The sequence below is a fragment of the Theropithecus gelada genome, chromosome 13 (genome assembly GCF_003255815.1).
Source record: "Theropithecus gelada isolate Dixy chromosome 13, Tgel_1.0, whole genome shotgun sequence".
In the NCBI taxonomy this organism is placed as follows: domain Eukaryota; kingdom Metazoa; phylum Chordata; class Mammalia; order Primates; family Cercopithecidae; genus Theropithecus; species Theropithecus gelada.
The window spans coordinates 84,927,267-84,953,856 of NC_037681.1; the positions used below are offsets into that span (position 1 = coordinate 84,927,267).

General features: G+C 41.8%; 1 pseudogene across 1 annotated transcript; it reads left to right on the forward strand.

Annotated features, from left to right (window-relative positions):
- Nucleotides 1-24,815: 24,815 nt before the first annotated feature.
- LOC112604888 lies at nucleotides 24,816-25,725 on the forward strand (annotated as a pseudogene). The gene has a single exon (XR_003115304.1). The product of XR_003115304.1 is annotated as a 60S ribosomal protein L6 pseudogene (transcript).
- The last annotated feature ends 865 nt before the right edge of the window (nucleotides 25,726-26,590 follow it).

A 26,590-nucleotide genomic window follows, 5' to 3' on the forward strand; every position in this document is an offset into this window, starting at 1 on the left:
AACATGAAAAACCTGGACCAACGTAAAGAGGGCCTCACTGTGGGTAGAGACACCAACAAGATAACTCCAGGTATGTGCCAGACTTAAGTGCAATTGTGGACATACAACAGTAAAACAAACAAACAAATAAACAAATGACACCCCCCACCAGTCTCACCCTTACGGAGTTTAATTACTGGGTATGATGGTAAATTTTATGTGTCAACCTGGCCAGGCCATGGTGCCCAGATATCTAATCAAAAACTAGTTTAGATATTGCTGTGAAGGTATTTTTTAGATGTGATTTTTTAGCCTTTTTATATATATAAAATATATAATGTATAATATATTACATATAATATATAATTATACATACATAATTATACATATATAATATATAATAATGTGTTGTATATTGTATATGTTGTATATTATTGTATATTATATATGTATAATTGTAATAATATATAATTATACATAAATATATATAACATTTTCTGGAGAACCCTAACTAACACAGTGGGAGAGGTGGGCATTGAACAAATGGGGTGGGATAATACAGTATTTCTGAATGTTTACTGATGTCCTAGTTTCCTGTTATTTCTCCCCTTTGCCCATCCCTCAGGCCAAGCTGCTTGGCACTCAGTGCCCATTGCTTTAAGGTGAATGTAACAGAAAGAAATGAATCTTCCTAGCTCTGGTCCCTAAAAGGCTAAAAGCCCTCCAGGAACTGTACAGGACTCCAGTCATAGCCAAAATATTTGGGGGATATGGGGATTGAGGAGAGCACAGTCTCCCCTGGACTAGAAAAGATCTCCTAGGCCCGTGGAAGGAGAGGTAGAGGGGACAGGAGGAGACCAAAGGTATCATCTGTCCCAAGGTCCAGTGGGGAGTGGGGTTGGGAAATAGCTGTGCAATGGGCCTGAACAAAGTGTTCCTACACAGCCAGGCAGAGTCCTGGCTCACAAGTGAGACGTGAAAACCGTAAGGAGATTGCCCACCATTTGTGAAGGGGCACAGACACCAGGAACTCATCTGAGTGGTGATCTATGTGCCTCAGTGACCTACAATTAGGAGAACAAAAGATGTCTCAGTGGACACCCTTGTGGACAGGTGACTCAAGACTGACAGGCCTTCACCAACCTAATGACCTGGCACAACTTAACTGTTGAGGAAGTTAGGCAATGCCAGAGAAAGAAAGAAAGTCCAAGCTGGCTGAGATACGTTTCTACCACTCCATAGAATGGGAACTCAATGCTTTAGAGAAAAATATAGGCGTTAGTCATCTGAATTGTGAGAAGTAACCTGCAAGAGAGGGAAGGCTTTGAGGAACTGAAAGATGGCCACAAGAGTTTAATCCAGTGAGCGAGGGGAAGGCAGCCCAGGTGAGGCTGGAAGGACAGGCAGGGGCCATATCACACAGGACTGTGTAGTGTGGGTCAGGGGATTTGTATTTAAGTGACATGGGAAGCTGTTTCAGAATTTTTAAGCAGTTCCTCTTCTTTAAAGATCACATTAATTGTTGCATGGGGTTGGGGGGTGTCCTGGGCAAAGGTTAGGAGTGCAGTTGAAGGGCTACTGCAGTCTTCCAGTTGAGAGCAGATGGTGGCTGAAACCAGGCTGGGGGCAGCATAGCAAGTGGACGGGTTCTTGATATTTTTTAGTGGTAGAAGGAAGAGGTCTCGCCATTGGGTTGGATGTGGGGAGTGAGGGAAAGGAGGAGTTGGTAAGAACTCTCAGGTTTCTATTTGAACAACTGGTGAGAAAATGAAGCCATTTACACAGCAGGGGAAGTCTGGGGAGAAAACAAGTGCCTGTGAGGAAATTCAGACTTTTTGAGATGCCTGAGTGATGCCGGAATGGAAATGTTAAGAAGGTAGGAAGAGTTGGTAGATAAGTAATCGACAGCATAGAGAAGAGGTCTGGGTTGAAGGTAGGAATATGTGTGTCATCTGTGTGAGCCTTTACCACTTCTTGTTTTGTTTCATTTGCTTTTGCTTTTGCTTCTCCTCTGACCCTGCACCTGTGCAACTTCCCCTCCTCCTTCAGGTCTCAGCGCCAATGTCGCTTCCTTAGGGAGGCCTCCCTACCCCTACCCCAGTGTGAATTAGGCTGGGTTAGGCTTTCCCCCAGTCTTTCTGTTTAAATTTTTCCTTCCAAGCACTTATCATGGTTTGAGATGAAAGATCTATGTTTGCCTGTCCTTTAGCGATGAATCCCAGTCCACACTGAAATGTGTTAGAAAAAAACGACTTCATTTTTCTGTAATGAAATAATTTAGGCCCTAAATTTGAGGAACAGAAGGCAGGAAGAAGAGCTGAGTGCAGATAAATTGCAACATTTATGGATCAGATAGAAAAAGAGACACTGCCATAAGCAGCTAAGGAGCTAGAAAGGAAACAGGGTGTCCGGGATGCCAGGGGAGAGGGAGATGGGAGCGTTTCAGGACAGAGCACATGTAGCTGTGTCTGATTCCTTTGAGGAGTCAAGCACGTAAAGAGTGGAGAGTCTGCTGGATTTACAACACAGGGACACGGGTCCTTGATTCCAGCAGTTTGTGTGGAGCAGTGCAGATAGAAGTCAAGTTGCAGCGAGTAAAGGAATTAATGGAAGGCAGGAATAAGAGAGAATATGTGAAGATGATTGTTCCAAGAAGTTTTACTGTTAGGAGAGAGAAACTAGGGCAGTAGCTAGGAGGGTATATGAGGTTAAAGGAGGATATCTCAGAGAGGCATGATCCTGACATATATCTACGTGTAGATGGGAACAATGGATTGAAGGGGTGGGATGGGGAGAAATAACAAAAGGAATCAGAGATGAACATAGAGAGAAGAGGAAGGGAGAGAGCAGGTGTGGGGGGTGTTGACATGCAAAATGGAGCAAAGAAGGTTTTGAAGCCCACCCCAAGAGCAACCCCCCGCCATGCCCAGATTAAGACGAGCCAGAGGGCTCCTTTGCAGCCCAAAGGGGCCAGGGGCAGAGAGGAAATGCCAGCTGCAGCTCTAGGAGGGGAAGCCATGGGTCTGGCTCAGTGGTAGTCAGTAGGTCGGCAGCCAGTCCCTGGTCCCCAGCCAGGCACATATTGGGAGCAGAGTGGCAAGTCTTCTGGCAGCATTGTTGGAGAGGAAGGACCATGTGGGTGAGCACTGAACAGCGGGAGGGCAGCCAGGACCAACTTCAGAGCCGAGCAAACTCAGTAGGAGCCTGGAGGAAGGGTTGGCAGGTGCCACCCCCGCTTCCCCTGTTTCTCTCTACTACATCATCTGCGACCAAAGGGATGGGGGTGCAGTTTAACGCATTTCTTTTACTACCTTTCAGGCCTGCCTCTCTGAGCGACTGCCCCTGCTGCCATCTAGAGGAATCCCCCTCCTCTTGGTGGCCCTTACACAGGAGCAGATGGGCACAGTTGCTGGCTGCCCAAGAAGGAGAGCCAGGGAGACCTGGGAGCCAAGGGGTATCTTCACTCTGGCTTCACGCTGACCTCACCCCCATAGACAGCCTCAAGCAAGCGAGCAGGGGACAGCCCTGGCTGCCCTGTGAGAGGTCGGGGCTGGCTGAGCCATAGAGTCACAGACAGGAGCAGCCTTGGGTTCCTGGAATTGCAAAAGCTCTGGAAAGGGTGTCTCATTCATTCTCCTGCGGATGCACACACAATTATTCAGTGTCCTTAGATGAATGAGGAATTGGTAGATTTGGACCTTTCATTATCTGTACTTTTTTTCACCTCTGAGACCTCCTTTCTTCCCTCCTATCACCCTACCCCTCTCTCAGATCAGTGCTGTTCAAACTGTAATGTGCAAGAGAATCATGGGGGATTGTGTTAAAACGCAAACTCTTGAGTCAGGAGGTCTGGGGCGGTGCCTGAGAGTCAGCATTTCTAACAAGCTCCGTTTCTAATAGATGCTGCTGATGCTGCTGTTGCTCTGACCACGCTCTGAATAGCAAGGCTTTAGAGGACCCGATGGGAGTTAAGACCTCTCTTCCCTGAAAAATATATACAAAAGCATACATACAAACCCTTCATTCTGTGCGGGAGTCACATATCCACAGGAGGCCACCCCAGGATAGAAACCTCGGCCCTACATGTTTATTGTCAAATTGTTGCCCTACCCTTAACCCCAGCCCAGGTGTTCTCAGACTTTAGAAGATATCAGAATTGCCTGGAGCATATGTCAAAAATACAGATACCCTGCCCTCCTCCTCATCCCCAGAGGATCTGATTCAATAGGTGTGGGGAAAGGTCCAGGAATATACTTTTTTTATTATTATTATTGGAGTTTTACTCTGTCGCTCAGGCTGGAGTGCAGTGGCACGATCTTGGCTCACTGCAACCTCTGCCTCCTGGGTCCCAGCAGGAATACACTTTTTATCAAGTTCCTCAGGTAATTCTGATGCAGGCGTACTTACTGAACACACCTGAGAAACACCAACTTAGGGTTTATGGCTTCCCAGGAATGTATGTACTAAAATCTGAATATCTGAAGACTTGAAAGAATGAAGCTGTGTTGGAGGAAAGTTAGGTGCTGAGGTTGATATTTCTAGTCGGGGGAGTCAGGATTATTGAAGCATCACTTCAGATAATCCTAGTGTGTGATTAGTTTGACCTCACATTTGATTGATCCCACCTTTCAGCATATAAGTTGTTGCTCCCCAGGGAGGTGACAGTTATTTTTCAAGCATTGTGAGTGGGTGTCCCTGGGGACTAAGGACACTTCCCTTGGAGCTGAGCTGCTCTGTGCTTTTCTTCATGAAAAGTGCTTGGGTGTTTCAGACATCTCCAAATGGAACCATCCATGAGATGAGCAAACCTTTCTCTTGCTAATTGGCAGGCAATTTTAAAATAATTTCAACTTTTATTGTGGATTCACAGGGTAAATGTGCAGGTTTGTTGCCTGGGTGTATTACATGATGCTGAAATTTGGGGTACCATTAATCTTGTCACCCAGGTACTGAGCATAGTACCCAATAGTTAGATTTTTGTCCCTTGTCCCCACCACTTCCCACTCTAGTAGTTTCCAGTGTCTATTGTTGCCATCTTTACGTCCATGAGTACCCAATGTCGAGCTCCTTCTTATAAGAGAGAACATTCGGTATTTGGTTTTCTATTTCTGCGTTCATTTGCTTAGGATAATGGCCTCTGGGACAGGCAGGAATCTTATTCCACTATCTTGGATATGTGAGAAATGATGCATCGATTTGCTTCATTTACATTGATTGTAAGTCCCCAACCCACTGGGTTGGTGGGAAATTTGAGTCATTATTGGGGGAGTCTTACTACGTCCAGGGTGGCGTGAGGGTCCCACGTATCTTGTGCAGAACAAAGACCCACAGGTCTTTAACTCCCTCTGGTCTCTCTTCAAAAGCCCATTTTCCAACCTTCCATGGCCCCTTCAATCCAGTAACTTTAATTAGAGTGGCTATTGTATACTTGGATCTTTGTGGAGGCTGGGAGCGCTATGCTTGGGATGCAGCCTCCTATTGCGTTCCCAGACTCCAAGGGGCCCCATTCAGCCATTCCCCCTCTGGAAACCCTGCTACTTTCTCAGGACTCTGCAAGAGAGCAGACCAGGAGTCAACCTGACCTTTAGGACCTATGGGCCCATCACCTTCCCAGTCTTGGGAAACCTCCCTCATTCTGTCTTGCTGCTTCTGCTTTCTTTTCCTCCCCATGTCGCATAAACCTGTCAAGAAGCTCAGCCTTTTGAAAAACAAAAGCCAGACAGAGAGGTTGTCTATAACATAAACCATGCTTGAAGGCTAAAGAGTATGACTCTCATGTAAATATAAAATGAACACATGTCAAAGATTGTATTTAAGTCCCATGAATGAGGGAAACAGTAAGACGTTAAAACTGGTTCAAAGAGTATTTGAGAATGTAGTATATGTATGCAACTTAGTAAATTGTTGGGTTAATACAAAACTAGTTAATGTCCAACAGGGCCATAAACCACAGCTTTTGGGTTTCTCTGTTGCACTGAACAGAAATTATTTGCATCTCTACTGAATAAAAATCTATAAGTTAACCTTACCTCTATAGAGTTGTAAAATAGCCTTAGCAAGTAGGAAGTCACCCCCAGCACTGTCCTAAAATAACACCTAGTACTTATTTTCTTTTGCCCATTTCCAAGCTTTGGGTAATTTTTCTGGCAGAAGGAATCTCAAAGGACCTAGCTACCTTCTTGGAATGGAGAAGGGAAAAATATAGCAAGAACAAACATCAAAATAATATCTCTATTATCCCCTCACAGAAACATATGACCCCCCATTATTATGACCCCATTATTGTGCTAACAAAGTATCAGTCTTTATTCTGCCTCACTGAAGGACTTCTTCCTGCTAAGGGAAGGTAATGATAAAGACACAAAACTTCTTCCTGCCCCATATAAGACACTCAAGTGGAGCCTCTGCCCTCTAGCATGAAGCACACTCACAGATGCTCCCGAACAACACCTGAAAATCCAACAAAGCAGGACAGAGGTCAAGCCTAGCCTTGATTTTATTCGTGTGAGATGTTAGACCCTCATTTTATTGCCAAAACCTTCACCCTTATGACAGCTTGGCCATCTGTCTAATGCCTGGCTGGGGAGTCACAAGCTGGGGAGAAAAATGTTGGATGCATTGAGGGCAAATCATGACTGTGGTTGCACATTATTACATAGAAGAGGGAGCCAGAGAAATGCACCCGTGGGGAGAATTCTTCCTTAAGTCAACCAAAGTGGCCTCCCCCACTTCCCCAGGTCGTGCTCTGGGCATTTGATCCACCAAGAGAAGACCCACTTCCTGTGAGCAGGCAGCGTTTGCCTCCTTAGTTCTTGGGTTGTTCCATTCCCCAATTCCCTGCTCTCTCTGCCCCCTCTTCTCTGTTTCATATGGAAAACATCTGGAAGTCAGGCCTTGGGTAGGAGGTAATGTAGCCTCTGGCAGAGATCCTGCCAGAGTGAGAGATCAGAAAGACCGTGAGAAAAATGTCAAGCCTCTGCTCCAACCGGATGTGCCCCAAGATGGAGGAAGGTGGGTCTCACAGAGGAGAAGCTATTGTTATTCATCCTCAGTCTGTTTGATTGGAAGCCAAAGTTACACACTAGGTTAGGGAAGCGAGTTAACTCCGAAGCCTATAAAACATTCAGCGGACCAGATTCCTTAGTGGGAATCTGGGTTCCCAATTTGAAATTATTACTTTATCTCTCGGAATTATGGTTCTAAAACTGTAGCGGGTGCCAAAATCACCTGGATAGCCCCACCACCAAGAGTTTCTGATTCAGTAGCCTATGAATTTGCATGTCTGAGTTCCCAGATGTTGTCTATCCTGCTGGTCCACAGACTTGCAACTTTGAGTAGCCTAAATAGCGTTAGAAGTGGTTCTCAACCCTGCCTGCACATTAGAAAAATCTGGAGGAGCTCTGAAAAATCCCTATGCACAGGCCATACTTGACCAATTAAATCAGAATTTCTGGGAGTAAGGGTCAGGCATCTGTAGTTTTTACAGCTCCGCAGGCAAATGCAATACGCAGCCAAGATTAAAGACTATTTTTTAGAACAGTGGTTCCCAACCCTAGTGCATATTTAAAATGCATAGGATGCTTTTATAAAAAACTTATTCTTGAGTCCCATGCATAATACCATTCTAACTGGTCTCCCCCGTGTGTTATCCACACAAACATTATTGTCATCGTCATCATACACACGCAACACACACACACACATGCACGCACATCTTAAAACCTGCAATTGCTTCTTGCCTTTAGGATAAAAACAGAATTCAGAATTTCTGGACATAGGCTTTTGTATTTTAAAAAATGCTCCCAATGATTCAAATGTCCAGCCGGGATTGAGAATCACTGCTCCGGAAGTTCTCTTAATCACATTCTACCCACTCTTTCATCTTAGCTGGTTAAGTGTGGTCTGCTTACCCAGGCCTGTAGAAACCTGCTTTGGGCAGCAGCTCTGGGGTCCTGCATTGGTATGGACCCCTCCCACTTCCTTGCCTAGCCTTGCAGTCTCCATTTGCCCTGCATTTTTGGCTCCCCAGAGCTGCCTTGGCACTCCTCCATTTTGTACTAAACACTGGGCCCCCTTCTCTGGCTTCTGGCTCTGTCCCCATTCTCCCATATCCTGAGTTGACTTTCGGCTCTGCACACTTTGTCTCTCAGCTTCAGCCTCACCTCGATCCCTCAATACTGGCTGCCTTCTTAGCCTCCCATCCTCCAGGTCAAGCTCATAAAACTTCAGCAAATATTTACTGAGGGCCTCCGAAGTACCAGGCACTGTGCTGGGCATGGAATGCCATGAGAGAGAAAACTGATATTGGTACTGCCCTTGTGGAACTTTACATTCTAGTGTGGGGGACAGACAATGATCAAACAAATGGAAAACTGCGATGGCGTGAGGTGCTGAGAAGGAGAGAGTGCCATGGTGTCTATCAGACAGAAACCTTGCCTGAGGAGTGATATGTAAACTAAGATGTAAGAGAGCAGTAGGAGTTCCTAGGTGAAGAGGGTAGAAAGTGGGGAGGAAGAGGTGGCATATGCAAAGATGACATGTGGGAGGGACATGGCATATCGGAAGACTGAAAGCTGGTGGCTGTAATGCAGGTTGTGTGAGATGGTGGTAGACATTCTGTAACATATATGGGCCAGGCGTGGTGGCTCACGCCTATAATCCCAGCACTTTGGGAGGCCGAGGCAGGTGGTTTACGAGGTCAGGAGTTCAAGACCAGCCTGGCCAAGATGGCAAAACCCCATCTCTGCTAAAAATACAAAAATTAGCCAGGCGTGGTGGTGGGTGCCTGTAATCCCAGCTACTCAGGAGGCTGAGGGCAAGAATTGCTTGAACCCAGGAGGCGGAGGTTGCAGTGAGCCGAGATCATGCCACTGCACTCCAGCCTGGGTGACAGAGTGAGACTCTGTCTCAAACAAACAAACAAACAAAACGTTTATGCACTCACTCCTTTGTCAAGGTTCTGCAGGCAGCAGCCATCCACCTTGGCAAGGTAGTCACTGAGAAACCAGTTCTGGTAGTCCACACTTTGCACATTGGAAGAAGTGGTATGCCCTGGTTATGTGTGCAACAAAATAGGAATTTTGTCTTCCCTTTTCTTACCCCTTTTCCTGGGGTTTTCTCTCACCCTTGCCTGGGGAATCAGGCAAATCTAATGGCAATTAGAGGAAGATATGGGTACCATTGTTTATTTTAGCTGGGCAGGATCACCTGGAAGAATGTTCAAAACATCCTTTATTTGGGATTTGAGTCATGAGTCTTCTAATCCATACACTGTTCACAGGGGTTGGAGGTCTGGAGGAGGACTCCCTCTTTTATTTCATTCAGTCGTCCCCCACATCCTCAGCAGTAGAAGTGTTTCTTGCCATTTTAGCTTTCAGAGGCCAGTCTCATTTTGTCCAGCAATGACAGCAACAGCAAACCCTACCTTTGAGGCCTCATTCACAATGCAGTGTTCTGGGAGGAGCTAGCTGACCAGCTGACTGCAGTGATGGAGAAAGGAGTGTCCCACAGGACTCTGATTCAGCAGGGACCTCCAGAGCTTCCAACTCATGGGGGTGTGCTCCCAAGGGACATAGGTGTGTCTTCAAGTGCCAAGAATCAATGGGAACTGGCCTCTGCACTTGGCCCTGTGAGAACAGCCTAAGCCAAGGGAGGGAAGATTCTAAAAGAAATGACTGTAATTAAAGGTAGAAAAATGAGTCAAAAAAAATGTACAAATAGTGTTTAATATTCAACTTAGTACTTAATTAAATATTGTCTTCTATTATTTATATTCACTACAAGTATCAAAGTCTTTTCTTCCCAAATTGATTATAAGCTCTTTGAAGGCAGGGACCATGATTTTCTAACCTCCATTCAACCAAAGCATACTAAATACTCTTTGTTGGTGTACCATCGGCACACAACCCATTGCCAGATATGGAGGTAATCCCCAATAATTACTTGCATTCAACTGAATTCCCTCTAGCAAGCGACTATTTGCAATGAATGAGTCTAGTGGTCCCCATGGAGGAAAACAAGGAAGCTTGAAGTAGTCCTGCCATGGAGAGGCTGAGCTGATGTCGAAAGCCTTTGGTTAAGCATCCTGATGTGTTAGACAAATCTTGGTGTGGGAATCAAGATTTAAGGTTTGTGTCAGGCTCTACAACAAAAGAGGTATAAAACTTGGACAAGCCACTCAAATCTTCCAGAGCCTGTTTCCTCATTTGTCAAAAGAGGAGGTTCTTACTAGATAATCTCGACAGCCTTTTTCTGTCCCAAAAATTGCGTGGGTCTATAAAGTCTGAACTGCCCAATAATTTTTTATGTCTTAAAAATTTTAATATGTCTCTTTCAAACGAAGGTGTCTGGCCAGGCATGGTGGTGTATGTCTATAGTCCCAGCTTCTGGGGAGGTTGAGGTGGGAGGATTGCTTGAATCCAGGAGGTTGAGGCTGCAGTGAGCCATGTTCATGCCACTGCACTCCAGCCTGGGAGACAGAACGAGACCCTGTCTCAAAAAAAAAAAAAAGAACTAAAATAAAGGTATCAGCCTGAGGAAGGTACATTTAACTTTTTTCTGTTGATATTACCCCACCACCCATAACCCCCTAAGAGAATCTGTACCCCATTCACAGTCCATCCTGAAGAAGTGGGTCTAGATAACCATTTTTGTACTAGATAACCTTGCTTTCCTGGCCACAGTTGATTGAACTGAGGGTAGACATCTGACCAAAACTGGGCCAATCAGAATCTCTTGAAAATTTGAACTACAAAGCACTTAGCCTTGTGATTCTAGAGGAGCTGACCCTAGAATAATCTCAGAGGTAGACATGTGACACAGTCCTGGTCAATTAATGAACTCCACTTTTCTGGTTTCAGTGATTGGTTCAACTGTAGTCTCATGACCAAAACTGGGCCAACCAGAGTCCCCTAGATTGTAGCCAGGACTACTGGGGAAAATAGTTTCTCTTCTTCTGGGATTATAAATCGAGAGGAGGAGCAATGTAAGTCTATAGCTGCTGGTTGCCTTGTTGCCATCAGGCAATATCGATAAAAGCAGGGTGAGAATGATAGACAGAGAGACACACACATGCACAGAGAGATGGCTCATATTATTTAATGATGAAATATTCAGTTGTGGCTACAGCTATATATCTTTAGACTTTTTCAATTACGTGATTGAATTATTTTATTATTTTTATTTTATTTTTTTGAGACAGGGTCTCAGTCTGTAGCCCAGACTGGAGTGCAGTGGTGTGATCTCGGCTCACTGCAATCTCTGCCTCCCAGGCTCAAGCTATTCTCCTGCCTCAGCCTCCCAAGTAGCTGGCATTACAGGCATGCACCACCACGCCTGACTAATTTTTGTATTTTTAGTAGAGACGGGGTTTCACCATGTTGGCCAGGCTGGTCTTGAACTCCTGACCTCAAATGATCCACCCGCCTCAGCCTCCCAAAGTTCTAGGATTACAGGCATAAGCCACTGCGCCCAACCTGAATTATTTTATCTTTGGTGATGCTAGTTTGGTTTGAGTGTGTATCAACCCAGAGAGTCTTGACTCTATATCCCAGGGAGTCTTGACTAATCCAGTCATGAGGAATTGAAGCTAGAGTTGGGCCCATGGCAAGCCAGAGCCTTGTGCAAGCCCAAGTTTTGGGAGAGCCAAAGCAAGAGTCTTGCAGAGAAAGTCAGCTGAAGAGAAGATGGGGAAGAAAAGCGGAGTAAATAAAAGACAACAAATGTCATGGTTTCAGAGTGTGGGTAAGACAGAGAGAGAGAAAGAGGGAGAAACAGTGTTCTTCCTTTTTTGTTGTTGTTTTTGTTGCTGTTTATTTATTTACTTTGTTTTTCTCTTTTTCTTTTCTTTCTTTTTTTTTTTTTTTTTTTTTTTGAGATGGAATCCTGCTCTGTTGCCTAGGCTGGCATGATCTCGGCTCATTACAACCTCTGCCTCCCAAGTTCAAGTGATTCTCCTGCGTCAGCCTCCTGAGTAGCCAGGAGTACAGGTGTGGGCCACCATGCCTGGCTAATTTTTGTATTTTTAGTAAAGATGGGGTTTTGCCATGTTGGCCAGGCTGGTCTCGAAATCCTAACCTCAAGTGATCCGCCCACCTTGGCCTCCCAAAGTACAGGGATTACAGGCATAAGCCACCTTGCCCGGCCTATTTACTTATGTTTTATCAGTATGTAATAGATGTATATATTTTCAGGGTACATAATACCTCTACTTTTAAACTGGTTCCTATGAGATTCCCGCCTCTTTCCTTGTAATTCCCACTTTCATTTGAGTTCTTTTTAGTGCATGTCCTCAACCAAGACAAGTAGGAGGTCAAAGCTTCAGAGATGACCACAATGCTGTAAAGCCCAGAGGAAAACCCAAAGAATGCTATGAAAACTAAGTGTGGAAAAAATCCCACAGCACCTGCAGCAGGTTTTACTCCACCTCATTGATGGACTATTTAAATTACTTAGCTGGGCATGGTGGCAGGTCGCTGTAGTCCCAGCTACATGGGAGGCTGAGGCAGGAGGATGGCTTGAACCCAGAAGTTAGAGGCTGCAGTGAGCCACAATTGCCCCACTGCACTCTAGCCTGAGCAATAGAGTGAGACCCTGTCTCTAAAAAAATAAAAAATAAGAAAACTACTTGATTTTCAGGAAGATACTTCCAGTTCAAGAATTTCAGAGAGAAGCAAACAAGTTCTGGTGAGGAGATGCTGCATGCCTGGGCCTCTGTATAGCACTCTCAATTACAGCTGACCTGCAGAGAGCTTTGATAGTCTGAGGTTACAAGTAAAATTAATGACCATGGTGAGAAAGTTACTCAGGACTAAAGGCTCTCAGTCCTCACAACCTCTTATAAATGATGTGCCTTTAGATGATTCTTATGCTGTGCAATCATTCTTCATTTCATGTAGCCACCCATCTACCCACTGATTCTACAAAAATTTATTTAGTACCTACTGAGCAACAGGCATTAGAGAGGCCAAGACAGATGAGACACTCCCTGTCCTCAAAGGGCACTGAGCACTTCTCATTCACAGAACGTTTACGGCTTGTAATTGTATGCATTTGTGGGATTTGTTTTTGTTTAATCTCTCTTTCCCATTATACCAATTTTATAAGGACAGGATTCATGGGTTTTGTTGTTGTTGTTGTTGCTGCTGCTGTTCATTCTTGTATCCTAGAACCTGGTAGGGTTCCTGGCACACAATAGGCACTTCATACATATTTGGTGAACAAATTATTAATGAAGGACTTTTAGTCTATTCAAGGTGTTTTTGTTTTTCTTGTTTTCTTTCTGTTTTTACTTATGTTACAGTCTACCCCCGAAAAAAGATGTCTTCGTAGGACCACCAGGCAATAATTTGGACCGTAGGTGGCTTATGTCCTCCAGAATGGTCCACAGTATATGGCAACTGCAGGCTCCGTGACAGATGCCTGAGCTACTAGAACTCGGTAACCAAGAATTCTCCCTGTGATGTAGATCCTCCGTGTCTAGGGACCTTCCCTTCCTGGTAGCTCTCAGATTAAAGCTGCTCAGGAGAGAGAGTACAGAAAATGCAGCTGATTCATTGACCTTGAGGAAACGGAGTGTAGAAAGCAGACGTGGATGTGAGAAATGACCATCTCAACACCAGCAGGAGGAGGTAGACAAAGAAGACAAGGGGCTGCATGCACAGCTGTGTGGGATTGCCTTGCACAAGGGCACCCAGCCATGGGGCAAGTAGGGGCTGAAATCTAGCCAGGCTCTGCTTCCAAGCCATGAACCCTGGCAAGAGGTTGTGTCAAAGGTGGCCTAAGGACCAGAGGTGGCCCAGTGAGAAGTCCCCAGGTTCTTAAGAAGACTGACAAAGTAATGAGGGAGGGTGTGGAGAGCACCTGCACTTTGCATTCAATCAGAAAGCTGCGGGTTGGGGTTTTGCCCAGTGTGATGGCCTCACTCTGTGAACCGTGATTGCCCCTTCACACCCCCACACCTCTAAGCCCTGCTCCCACACATGCAGTTCTCAGAGTGACAAAGGGTGACTCCTAGCAAAAGCAGGAAAGATTTGTTAGAGGTCTTCTAAGATCAAAGCTGTCAGCAAGAGGCAAAGAGCCACTTTGCTGCCCTGAAGATGGAGGATGAAGCAGCAGGTAACCGGGCTGTTAGCCTGCTTGCTCAGCTCTTTGTACAGGCTGGCAGCGTATAGCTTCCTTTGCCCAAATGTGGATAGCCTCTATTGATGCTGGAGAGAACTCATGCACAAAGCCTAACGGAAAAACAATTTAGTACCAGATAGCTTTAAAAAAAAAATCATCCACATCCTCCCTTATTCTGCTCTTCATGGTACATGGAGACTCCAGGGCTATTTCTAGCTCAAGATGCAGGGGTGCTGATGAGCAGTGGGGTTTCTGCAGCTGATCGCTGATAGGACAGAGCTGTTGCCACCCCACAGAGGTGCTAGGGACAGGCAGCTTAACTGCACATGGCCAGCACATGGCAGGTGGGCGGGAGGACGTCTGGCTGGTTCAGGGGGAGGCGCGGGGGATGGAACAGCTCTGAAACAGCATTTTGGAAGCAGTAAGCTGAAGATAGTGTGGCTCTGTGTGTCTGCAACACCACCTTTCTTCCACAGCTCTAGGCTTAAAGGGGAACAAAGAAAGAAAAAGGGAACATCTTAAGGATATCAGTGCAGCTCCTGCACTTGCTTCTCTTGCTTCAAATCTGGAATGCCATTTCAGCAGCCCAGATGCAGATGCAGTTCTTTTTTTTTTTTTTAATTGAGAATGTGACTAACAGAATGAATAATCTTAAGGAGAGTGGTCAAATTGTAACGAAACCCATGAAAACATCATAGGGAGGAGGGGGAGGGGAAACATTGGCTTCAACAGTAAAATTTTATAGGCTTTGAGATCAGATGAATTTGAGTTCTATTCCTACCTCTTTCATTATCAGCAATGTGACCTTGGGCGGCTGCTTAATCTCTCTGTGACTATTTTATTCATTTGTAAAGTGGGGATAATCCTAGGGGTAGCATGACTGAAATGCATTTTTATTTTGGGGGGTGGGCGGTTGCCCCTGCATGGTCATGCCTCTGTCCATGGTTCTGAATGCTCGCTTCTTTTGAGCTGGTCAGTCATTTCAAAACCCAGGATACTGCTGATTCTTGTTCAACGTCTCCTATGAGAATATTTGTTGTTTTTCTTTGTTTTTATATTTTATCTTAATGGAAAGCTTGCAGTTTTTACACACTCGAAGAATAAGTAGCAACATGACTTATGTTACATTACTTACATAACAAAATCTGCACATTGCCTTATTTCCAACGGTTTAAAACATTTTTGCCTTGTAGGATGTGGGGTGTCAGACACTGCTCCCCCGCAAAGCTAAGTCTAAAGCAATAGTAATACATACTTCAATGGTTTTTGTAAGAATTAAGCGTATAAATACTTCAGCTCCATGCCTGGCATGTAAATGCTAAGACAAAAAGTGGCTATTGTGGCAGGTGTGTGTTTGCAGATACCAAATTTGGACACAAAAGTTGCTTAAAATTACTTTCTAAATCAACTTACATCTCACCCTAAGCCTCTACTTTCTACATATTATTAGTTATTGGGGCAGGAATATTCCCTTCAAGTTATGAGAAGGTCTTAGGGATTTTATACAGAACAAAACTTTCCGGACAAGACTCCCTTGTCTTCATTCCACACTGGTTACCCAGAGATGTGCTCATTGTCCCAGTACTCAGAGAGAAACTGCTCTGATGCTTCTATACCTTGCTTAGGTTCAGTGTTTGCAGTGGTTGATAGCCCCAGGTCCTGGCATCGAGCTCCCACATCTCTCCTGGCCCCAAGCCCTCTGGCTTATCACCTAACTATTCACCTCTGAGACTGAGACATCTGCAAAGAAACAGCTACCCTACTACCTGAGAGCCTATGAGTCTCCTGGAGCCTAAACCACTACCATTTTCTTCTTGGGCTCAAGGACTGTTTCCTTTTCCTGGGAAGGGAGAGGGAGGAGGAGAAGACAGCATCAGCCTGTACTCCTCCAAACACCGAGTAATCTCTCCTCAACTGGGTCATTTCCCTTATTAATTCACCCTTTTACTTACTTACTTTATTATTATTGAACAGTATATGTCGTCTGATCACAGGAATTTGGGACCCCCTTTGTTATGTTTTTATTTTGAGAGTCATGAATGGCCTTGGAGTCCCATCCAATTCTGACACCAAATGAAGATCTAAACTCATAGAGCAGAAGAGCTCAGGTCCATTGAGAAACAGAGTTTCATCTTCTAATTATTTCGTTTAACTTATTGGTGTACTGCTCCCTTTAAGACATCACAGTGCTTGACTTCACTGTTATTCTCTGTGAAATAGCCTCTGCTTACCCTTCTCTGTTAAAGAATTTTCCTAACTCATCCGTGGGCTATTTCACCTGACTGCACTGTGAACTGGGGAGAGAGTGTGGATCTGTAGGAGTTTGATTCTCTCAAGAAAGGATATATGTTTGCCTGGAGTTTCTCTAAAGAAGGCAGGCAGCAACACAACCCTGTGGCCTATATGTAAATCATCTGACTTTCTCACCAATGTGGTTAAATCTTCTGATTTCTTACTCAGCAAGAGCTTGCTGAAAACCGACATTGTAGTTGCTGACTGGGATCGCAGCTCAACAAATTATTTCTAGCAGGTATGCAGTTGTTGTAAAAAAGGGTCAATCAAGGTCAGTAGGATGGGCATTTGTCTGATAGCCTTAGGCGTTAATGGGCATTTTTGTTTTCTTCAAGGAGGAAAAAGAGACGAGGGGCTAAAGATCTGTGATCTATAATGTAACTTGAAACATTTTGGCTATTGGCTAATCTCATAGATGTTTCTTAATTTTTCCATCCATAAAGAAAATAACTGATAACATTTATGCAAACTTAGCAGTCAGCCATTAATAGGTTTATTTCTGCTTTTTTAAATGTCTCTTGAAAGTCATTAGAGTGTTAATACATTCAAGAGGTAGCTGTATCACATATTAACAATCTAAATATGTAAGCAAGCCCAAAAAGAGGAGAAGGATGGAAGTTACCTAGGCAGATATGGCCATCTATAGGGAAGAAAGTCATACCATCTTTTCTATCACAAACTTTCTGAAGCTCTGGTTAATCTGTGAAACTGGATTAGCTGTTCTGCAGAAAGTTAGGAAGGTCTTTGGTTAAAGGTAAGAGACACGTGAGTGGAAGCTCTTCACTCACTCCAAATATTTAAGAACTTCTGGCTAAAATATAATCAAAATGTTTTAAATATATAACTAAGCATGAAGTCAAGTAAAGGAAATTGCCAGTTCCAAAAGCAAAAAGATAACTTTCAAAGTCAGAAGTGAATAAGAATTGCACTGTGCATATGGTAAGATCTAAATTCACATTGTCTATAGAATGTGGACATCCAAGTTGTGATAGTAATGTTAAAAATTTATCTCAATCTTGATGTAAAAAGAAATTATATAAGTTTACTAAAAGATAGGTAAAAAAGACCCCAAAGTGAAAAAAAGGTCATGTTCAAGGATAAAAAGACCCAATATCATGAAGATCAATTTGTCCCAAGTTTACCTATCATTTCAATCAGAATCTCAATAGAAATATTTTATGGATTTTATGCAGACAAATCCTAGCTGCTTATAAAGTATATATGGAAGGGCAAAGAACCAGAAAGAGGAAAGAGAATCTTGAAGAAGGAGGAGGGAAGGGACTTGCTCGCAGATATCAAGAACTTACTATAAAGCCCCAGCAGTTAAGCCACAGGGGAGGGGAGGATGTATGAGAAATAAACAGAGAGACCAATGCAATGGAAAAAAGCTTAGACATAAACTCACCATATGGGAAAAAATTGATTCGTAACAGAGCAGCCATTATAGAACAGTAAGGAAAGGAATGGAGTGCTCAAAAATGGAGCTGGGACAATAATCACCCCCTACCCTGCCCAAAAAAAGGAAAGAAAAATTGGATTTCTATCCCATGCTACATACACAAATCAGTTCTACATAGATTAAATGAAAGTTTAAAAATGACAAAACTTTGAAATGTTATTAAAAATATAGACCATTTGTATGACTCAAGAAAAATTATCATAAGTAACAAAATGCTCAAAAAATAGTATAAAATATTCATACATTTGAATACATGAAATTTTAAACTTTTGTTCATTATAACGTGTAATTAGGAGAGTAAAATATAAACTGAGAGAAGATATTTGAAATAAACATAAAACCAAGGATTAGTATTTCAAATATATAAAGAATCTCTCTGAATTAACATGAAAAAGACAACACAGTAGAAAGAAGGGCAACAAGTCATGAATGTAATTTAATAGGAGGAAACAAAAATGGCTAATAAGCACATACAGAGAGCATTAGCACTGGAGTCATTAAGGCCATTGACAGATACTCCAGTTCTCCTTTCTCTGCTCACATGGTAGGATTGCACTTCACTGATTAGACATGTGACTTGCTTTCACCAGTAACATGTGAATGGAAGCTTGATACTTTCTAAGCAGTTGCTGCCACTCAACTCTCCTCTTTTATTGACTGACAATGGGACAAAATTCTATACCCACCCAATGGTACAGGAAGTGATGATGTTCCAGACACTGGAGACTCACTCTGTCAGCCTCCATCCCTGAGTGAAAAGACACAGAACTGAGCCATCAACCAATTAATGATGAAATAATGATGTGTAAGAAGCATACCTTTGCTGTTGGAAATTACGATTATTGGAAGGTTGTTTCCATAGTAACCTAGATCAATAGCTCTCCGAAGTTTAGAATCATCTGGAGAACTTTAAAAACAAAAACCCCAATGGCAAGGTTGAATTCCAGATCAATTAATCCGGTGGAACAAGACTCATCAGTGATTTTTTAGGCTCCGCAGCTGATTCTGATACGCAGCCAAGGCTGAGAATCAAGGACCTGACCAGCCTGAAGGAGGCTATAAAAAGGGAACATTCAGACAACAAATAGAAGCTCTTAAAAATTTAAGGTGCAGCAGCAGAAATAAAAAACTCAGTAGAGGGGCTGGAAGATAAAGTTGATGGAAGTTTCCAAAGAGTAGAATAAGAAGACAAAGAGTTTAAAAAGGGAAGAGAGAAAAATAAAAAATTTAGAAGACCAGTCCAGGAAATCCTAAATCTGAGAAAGTAAAAGAAAAAGAGAGTTCCAGAAAGATAGAAGAGAGAAATAGGATGAGGACTAAATAGTCAAAGAAATCATGTAAAATTATTCCTCTAAACTGAAGGACATGAGTTAACAGACTGAAAGGCCCACTGAGTGCCCAGGAAGAGATGAAACTAGACTCAGTGAATGGAGACACAAAGGTCTAACAAGTTTCCAGGGAGAGAAGAAAAAAATCACATATGAAGGATAAGAAATTAGAATCTGTTCAGCTGCAGACAGTGGAACAATGCCTCCATAACTGTGGAACAGAATTAACATACCCAACTTTGTATTCTCCTCCCAGCAAAATTATCAATCAAGTGTGAAGGTAAAATAAAGATGTTTTTATACATACATGGTCTCAAAAATTTTTCTTCTAAGAACTCTTTCTCAAAAAACTACAGACATCATGGTGACTACAGTTAATAACAAAGTATTGTATATTTAAAAATTGCTAAAAGAGTAGATTTTAAGTGTTCTCACCACAAAGAAAAAGCATGTGAGGTAATGCATATGTTACATAGCTTGACTTAGCCATTCTACAATGTATACATATGTGGAACATTTGTATACATTTATGGTGTACAACACAGAACATTTGTATACAACATGGAACATTTGGAACATTTGCATACATTTATGGTGTACAGGATGTTTTGATGTGACACGTGACATCAAAACATCATGTTGTATAGCATAAATGTATACAAATTTTACTTGTCAGTTAAAAAAATAAACTTAAAAGTGAAGCAACTGGAGGATAGGATCCACCAAAACAAGGGCATAAATGAAGAGAAAAGACAATGAAGGATTCAACTCGAGACAAGGAGAGGCGTTCCCAGTATAAGGATGAAGGGAGAATCCAGGGGAAGGCTGATTAGAACGGCCCAGGCAAGTCCTCTGGGAAGGTGAAGATTGATGGAATATGTGATGTGTTTGAACATCCTGAGAGAAGATTTAAACAACTGTCAGAGGGTTCAGATTAAATTAACCATAGAGTCGTAAAAAACTAAACAATTGTGATAGACAATTGTGAAAAACAACTTTTTAAAAATGTTATCTTGTAATTGACAAATAATAATTGTGTATATTTGTGAGATACAATGTGATGTTTTAGTACATGTATAAACTGTGGAATGATAAAATCAGGCTAATTAGCATATCCATCACCTCAAATATTTTTCATTTCTTTGTGGCATGAACATTCAGAATTCTCTCTTCTAGTTAATTTTGAAATACCGTCTTGTGTTACTTAACTACAAGGATACATTCTGAGAAATGCATCTTTAGGTAATTGCATTGTTGTGCAAACATCATAGAGTGACTTACACAAATTTAGAAGGTATAGCCTACCACATACCTGGGCTATTGGGATAGCCTATTGCTCCTAGGCTACAAACTAGTGCAGCATGTTGCTGTACTGAATACTGTAGGCAACTATAGCAAGATGGTAAGTGTTCGTGTCTCTAAACGTAGCTAAACATAGACAAGATACAGTGAAAATATGGTATTATAATCTTATGGGACCATGGTGGCACATGTGGTCTATCATTGACTAAAACATCATTATGCAACACGTGACTGTATACAATATATTATACGTTATTGTTAACTTGTCATCATGCTGTGCAATAGGACACCAGAATTTATTTCTCTTATCTAACTGAAACTTTGTACCTGTTGATGGGTTTGAGCCATAATCCTGAAAAACGCAATCCTAAATGCTGTCATCCCAGATGTTGAAGTCCCGAAAGATCAAAATCCCTGAAGTCTAAAATCCCAAAAATATAACTCTGGAAAAAATAATTTAAAAAATTTAAAGACATGTGTTCACATTTCTAAAGGGGAATTTATTTGAAAAACATATAAAAACACAACAGAACACTTCATAGGCCATTGTATACAATAAAATAGGCATCAATAACATACGTAGATTTGCAAACATGAGCACTCAGGTATACTAACGACAGTTGCAAGAGTATAACAATTATGAGCAGACAAACCATACTCATAAAGAAGTATGTCAAAGAGCAAAATGTATAAACATACATCACTATGGTTGGCAATTGCGTGCACCCAGCTTTTTAACATCTGAAATTCAGTCATCTGAAATGCCATTACAGACAAGTTATGTCTTTTGACAAGATTGATCAAAAACCATGATAGGTCACCACTACATATACAGTCTCCCAAACAGCCAAGATCTTAAGGAATTTTATATTTTATAAATGCAGATGTATAAAAAGGACATCTCTTCATTTATCTCTTCATTTTTATGTGCACACACAATGATTACACACAGTCGATCATGCACTTTCATGGAATCAAATCTGCAAAAAATGCATAAAATGAATTAGAACTCTAAAAGTCTTTATACAATTTATACATCTAGTACTGAAAATGATGCAAAGATGAAATACATAGCATAGCAAATTGGCGCTGTGAAGAGGCAGAAGTCATACATAGTTGAATAAGTTGGCAGGGGAGATTTCTTGCATTTTTTGCCTGTGTTGTCACTTGTGTGATCTTCAAATCAGTTTCTGCATTTGTATTTGGAGAGTGGTTGTGGTCTTCAAATTTTGTAAGCACATGCTGTAAATGTAAAGAAGTCTCGTTATTGCTTGCTTGTTGCAATTAAGTGATTTTCCGCTTTTGAAGCACCAATAATAATTAGCTTTTAAACTTTCATCTTTCACCATTAAGTAGCCTTGTATATTTAATTTATCATAGCCTTTTGGCAAGGGAACAATGTTACAGATTTCTTTCATGTGTTATAAGGAATATAGTAAGAAGAAATAATACTTTGCTTCCTCAATACCAAATCTGTATTAGTCAGAGTTCTCCAGAGAGACGTAACCAATAGGATATGTGTATTAATATAGTAGAGGAGGTTTATTAGGGGAATTGGCTCATGCAATTATGGTGACTGAGAAGTCCCATGACAGACTCTCTGCATGCTGGAGACCCAGGGATGTTGATAGAATAGCTTAGTTCAAGTCCAAAGGTCTTAGAACCAGAAAAGTCAATGTTATAACTCAGTTTGAGGCCAAAAACGTCAGGCCCCAGAGGGTCCCTAGTGTAAATCCTGGAGTCTTAAGGGTGCCAAGCCTGGAGTTCTGATGTCCAAGGCAGCAGAAAAGTTTGCGCCAGCTTTCAGAGAAAGACCAATTTGCCTTCTGTATTTGTCCTCTCTGGGCCCCAGTCAATGGGATGGTGCCCATCAACACTGGGAGCAGACCTTCCCCACCTGGTCTACTCACACTCACACACTTATCTCGTCTGAAAACATCCTCACAGCCACACCCCAAATCATGCTTTACCAGGTTTCTGAGTATTCCTCAATCCAGTCAAGTTGACACCTACATTTAAGTCCACAAGACCACCCCTTTTAACCTTAGCATCCATATGCATTTCATTAAATCATACTTAATTTCCAAATAAAGACAATAACAAGCTAATAGTTCCCCCAACATGATGCAACTAACACGATGCAACTATCCCACATACAACTGAAAATACACTAACCCCTTCCCCAGAATTTGGATTTTAGTATTTCAATATTCAGTATTGTGATTTTGGAGATTTTAGACATTAGAGGTTTTAGAGTTTGAGGATTTTAGACTTTAGGAATTTTGATCATTCAGGATTTCATCACTGGGATTACAGTGTGCAGAACTGTGTCTTCTTAGGTTAATTATTGGCACCACTCATTGACCAACATCTCCCTTTTTCCCATTCACCTCTGCCCCCAGCTTCTGGTAACCACTATTCAACTAACTACTTCTATGAGTTTAACTTGATTAGATACTATATACAAGTGAGATTAGATGGTATTTGTCTCTCTGTGCCTGGCTTATTTCACTTAATGTTCTCTAGGTTCATCCATGTTGTCTCAAATAACAGAATTTGAGGGCCTTTAAAAAAAAAAGGTGGAATAGTATTCCATTGTGTATATGTACCACATTTAAGAAATTTATTTATCCATTGATACATGATAGACACTTAGATTGTTTCCATATCTTGGCTATTGTGAATAATGCTGCAGTGAAAATAGGACTGCAGATATCTCTTTGACATATTAATTTTTATTTCTTTGGGCATATGCCCAGTAGTAGGATTGATGAATCATGTGGTAATTCTATTTTTAGTTTTTTGAGGAACCTCCATACTGTTTTCCAAGATGGCTGCACTAATTTACAATACACCAACAGTGTAGGATTCCCTTTTCTCCACATCGTCACCAGCCCTTGTTTTCTTTCATCTTTTTTATAATAGCCAAGCTAAGAGTTGTGAGGTGATATGTCATTGTGGTTTTAATTTGCATTTTTCTTGTGATTAAAAATGTTAAGCACTTTTTCGTATTTTTTTTTTTTTTTTTGGTCATTGTATGTCTTCTTTTGAGAAATGTCTATTTAAGTCCTTTGCCCATTTAAAAAATGGGTTATTTATTTTCTTGTTATTGAGTAGTTTGAGTTCCTTGTGTATTTTAGATGTTAGCCCCTTATCCAATGTATGATTTGCAAATCTTTTCTCCAAATCTGTGGGTTGTATCTTTAGTCTCTTGTTTCCTTCACTGTGCAGAGCTTTTTAGTTTGATGGAATCCCACTTGTCTATTTTTGTTTTTGTTGCCTGTGCTTGTGGGGCCATATTCAAGACATCACTTCCCAGAACAACATCATAGAACTTGAGAAAAATAATCATTAATTCTATGGAAAATAAAAAACTGCTATAGGAAAGGAAACGTATTCTTAGTACACTACATGGCCCAGCAATCAAAGCTGCTTACCTAATCACAAATGACCTAATCAAATTAGGATGTAACTATTTATATATCCTATGAGGGAGGATGAATGGCTGTGATAGGGCATGAGAATGAAAAAGAAAATCTCTTGCTTTCATAATGGAATAGCAGCATGATGTCAACCACTAAAACAAACTATAAACAGACTAGCAACAATACAAATATGTCATTTAGAGACATAGCAATAAATCCCAAATAGTCAGCTAAAAAGAGCTGAAAGTTACTTCTGTGGGGAAGGGAACAAAAGATTGCCTTCTAGGACTATTTGTCTCTTCTAATGATGAACATATATAACTATAAAATATCAAATATAAAACATATATAACTAAAAAAGAGAAAAATAAAAGTGACTGACTAGTAATAACAAAAAGCAAAGAGAAAGCCTATAAAAACCCATTGGAGTGAAAAGCTCAAGAGATGGATTAAAATAAGAATAGACATAAGTCCCTATGGAGTTTTTTGGTTCAATAAGTAAAGTAGGGAAAATTAGAATGAGATCATGTGGAGCAAGGACCTTGACCAGGAAACCGAGGCCTGCTGTGCAGAGTAGGGAAATTTCTAAACCAGTTACCACTGTCCAGCCCCCTTCTACAGTCTGGCTAAAGTAGCAAGAGGGAGGGAGGAAGGGAGGAACTGAGGGCAGCCAGTAGTGCCACCTTCTCTCCACCTTTGGAGAGGGACTTGATTTCCAGCACCACCTCCCTGCCCTGCCCACACCAACAATAACCATTAATGTTCCAAGCATTTTACATGTATTAATGTATTAGCATTTCATCCTCACAATCATAGTATAAGGTAAGTATTATTACTCTCTATAATTAAAACTAAGGTCCACAGAATTAAGAAAGAAATTTGGGTTAGTTCTCTTTCCCATCTTGCAAGATGGCAGGTGAAAAAGTTGAGAAGCCAGACACTAAAGAGAAGAAACCCGAAGCCAAGAAGGCTGATGCTGGTGGCAAGGTGAAAAAGGGTAACCTCAAGGCTAAGAAGCCCAAGAAGGGGAAGCCCCACTGCAGCCGCAACCCTGTCCTTGTCAGAGGAATTGGCAGGTATTCCCGATCTGCCATGTGTTCCAGAAAGGCCATGTACAACAGGAAGTACTCAGCTGCTAAATCCAAGGTTGAAAAGAAAAAGAAGGTTCTTGCAACTCTTACAAAACCAGTTGGTGGTGACAAGAACGGCGGTACCCGGGTGGTTAAACTTCGCAAAATGCCTAGATATTATCCTACTGAAGATGTGCCTTGAAAGCTGTTGAGCCACGGCAAAAAACCCTTCAATCAGCACGTGAGAAAACTGCGAGCCAGCATTACCCCCGGGACCATTCTGATCATCCTCGCTGAATGCCACAGGGGCAAGAGGGTGGTTTTCCTGAAGCAGCTGGCTAGTGGCTTGTTACCTGTGACTGGACCTCTGGTCCTCAATCGAGTTCCTCTACGAAGAACACACCAGAAATTTGTCATTGCCACCTCAACCAAAATCGATATCAGCAGTGTAAAAATCCCAAAACATCTTACTGATGCTTACTTCAAGAAGAAGCTGCAGAAGCCCAGACACCAGGAAGGTGAGATCTTCGACACAGAAAAAGAGAAATACGAGATTACAGAGCAGTGTGAGATTGATCAGAAAGCTATGGACTCACAAATTTTACCAAAAATCAAAGCTGTTCCTCAGCTCCAGGGCTACCTGCGATCTGTGTTTGCCCTGACGAATGGAATTTATCCTCACAAATTGGTGTTCTAAATGTCTTAAGAACCTCATTAAATAGCTAACTACAAAAAAAAAAAAAAAAAAAGAAAAGAAAGAAATTTGGTTAAGGGCACCAGGCTGGGAAGTGGAAGTTTTGGGATTTGAACCCATGCGGTCTGTCTTTGGAGTTCACATTCTCAACTATTGTGCTACAATGCATCTTGCTACACACACACACACCCCTGAAGTCTTTGGTAAAATAGCAAGGAGTTTATCTTTGAAAACAAGAATTCCTTCCATATCACAAATGAGAGTAAGTTGAAAGCAGAAGGAACTGAGGAATGCATAATTATCCATTCATTTCATTTATTCCCTACCTCATTTTCAAAAAAGGTATGAATCAGCTTCCAAAAATATCGTATATAGTAAGTAAAAAAAAAAATGAGGAAACATTTTAAAAATAGACTCAAAGAAAGTGGATAAATAAATGTGCCAACTGAAAAATTCAGAAGGTTGCTGTATCTGAAAATAAAACCTGTACATGAGCTTCCTGGCAGCCAAGATAAAGAAAGAAATGTAAGCAATTGCACAACTCTCATTATAAAATAGGAGATAGTTGTTGAACATTTATGTGATGTGCAAGTTAAGTACATGATAGAGGAGGAATAGCAGGCAGAATATCATGTAATTAGTTATATATTGAGTTGCTGTGATTTTGGAGAAAGTTACCACTTTTCTTTCAATAATTAGGAAAATAAATTTGGAAAGGCCTCTCATGACCCTTATGCTTGCCTTGAAGATACGTGGACTGTTTTTAGGTTCACAACACTAAAATCACAACGCAGATTGCTGTCATGTCATTAGAGCTATCCTTATGATGAATCAAGCTAATGCCAGGTGAATACGGAAACCAACCAGCAGAGGTCTGCAGGGACATAAACCCAGACCTGGAAAAATGGAATGTAAATGTG